Genomic DNA, 2,277 nt, shown 5'->3' with positions numbered 1-2,277 from the left:
CTGTGTTTATTTCTTTCTACCACTTCACAAAAATTACCCACTATGTGGCTATAAATATTCTCTCTGGAATGGTTTATCAAGCCAGCTTTAAAATGAATTATGTAAAGGATGCATCCATTGCCATCAAAGGAATATTCTGGTAATTGTTTTGCAAACCAGGTGAAATGAATAACTCTGTAAAATATTATTAAAACCTTAAAGTTTGGTTTATTCAAGTGTTTTGTTACTCAGTATATCTTGGCTGAAAATAAAGGTACTGTAGGCTTAAACACGAGTACTTTTTTAACTCTACTGAAGATACATTAGGAAATAAGTAATTAGCTTAAAGCAAATCTTCAGGATCATGGATAGTTAAATTTATATGATGACTGGGCATGTCCTTTGGCATGCTTTGAGTAGCAGGTCCATGGAAGGACTTGCTGAGCTGGACCTATTATTAACTTGCAGTTCTAGTCTCCTAACTATGTCATATTCCCCTTTTTAACACCTTGGTTCCTTTTTTTTACCAGAGCTCATGGAAATTATTCATCAACTTCATATCAAAGAAAATATTTTCTTTTCATAAACTGAACTGCATGACGTAGACATCTTATCAGTTTGACCGTTGATAAAAGAACATCTCTGAATTTTTTCTTGGAATAGCCTGTGGCTGGAGGCTCTGGGGGATCCTTGAATGCAGAGGAGAATTTTTTTCCGTCTTTATTTTTCTTGAGGTTTTTGACTATGCAATATGTTCCCCAACACAGGAAGTCTTTGAAAATGCTGAAATCCCATTGGCACTATTAAACTGAGATGGATATTTAATATTCTGCAGGATAATTTTGCCAGATGTTGGTCGGACAGAACCAGCTGGGACACCGTTTACTAAAGAGAATCCACCTTAAAAATGCTTTCAGGGGATAAAAACAGAGGTTTGGTTAGTTTTAATCCATTATTATGAAAACAATTATAACCAATGGCAAAGTCGTTAATGTAAGTTGGTTCTGTTCATGACTTTAGTTCACACTGAAAAAACAGCTTCTTTCACATTATCTAACAATGTAATTCAAAATGATATACTGAGCAAAGAATTGATCATATCTCAATACAGACAGGCAATATTTTATGCAGTGTTAGTCTTTATTAGGTATTGGTTTTGTATTCCAGTCTGATATCACCTGAACACCATGTAATTTTTTGATTAGGTCTTGCATTTGCTCAATAAAACAGACCCTGCAAATACAAAATGCAGATCAGACATAAGCTTCGGATTTTAATGGAGTTAGAAAAAACATGAAGATGGTCAAAGTCAATCATTATTCATATTATCATTTTTATTTAAAAAAATATATGTATGATTGTCCTCATATATCTTTTCCATAATATTATTCTTTAGATAGATTTGTTTTTATTATATCAAATATGCTGGCCACCCATTTTGCTACAAGTTTCAAAGCCACTAAATCAACTATTTGGCTTATTTCAATCAGACACTAAAATAATATCTGGTGCTGAGTGCAAAGGAAGTGTGGATGAATTAAAGATATGAATTACGGGATATTTTGAGCTAAAGTCCCGTTTCCTCCTGCTAAAGTCTGTTTTGTGGTAAAGTGTGGAATGCAGACTACCACATTCAGATAGCAGACGTACGTACTACAGCTTACATATTAATTACCCTCCTGACTGTGTGCCACTCTGTGTTTCCTTCCATCCATCATCAGCATTCACTCTGTTTAACATTAACTAACCTGTGTCCACTGTGCTATCTCTGTACTACTCTTATTTTATTTATTTTTTTGCATAAGGCTTGTTTTATATGTTTCTGTTTGAACATTTGAACCTGAATAGTGAGGATACTACTGGCGTCCATCCATTGACGCCTTCAGGTCGCCTTGGACTGGGGCCTGACTGGACGCTGACACAGGACTATCAGAGCTTTTTGTCCAGTGGGACTTCTTTTCTTTCACAGACTCAACCTGACAAAATGCTGACAGAAAAGGGAATCATCTTTATCTCTTTCCCTTCATGCATATACTGTCTGTACTTCTCATTGGTAAACATAAAACGTGTATATTCTTAATTAAAAGATCATCATCATCTGTTTAAATTCTTCAAAGAAGATTGAAAGCTCTTTCTAAATTTTAAGATGTTTTATAAATCCCATGAATTTGATCTTTTCTATGCCCTTCATGTGACTTATGTGCGGGGTTGCTCTATGGGTATTTACCATAAATGTATGTGAGTGTCTTTTTGGCCCCTGAGTATCTCTAGAGTTCTGTCTACAGAGCATTATATACT

This window comes from Cyprinodon variegatus, unplaced genomic scaffold (genome assembly GCF_000732505.1).
Source record: "Cyprinodon variegatus isolate N-32 unplaced genomic scaffold, C_variegatus-1.0 Scaffold100, whole genome shotgun sequence".
In the NCBI taxonomy this organism is placed as follows: Eukaryota; Metazoa; Chordata; class Actinopteri; order Cyprinodontiformes; family Cyprinodontidae; genus Cyprinodon; species Cyprinodon variegatus.
This window is presented reverse-complemented; position numbering follows the sequence as displayed.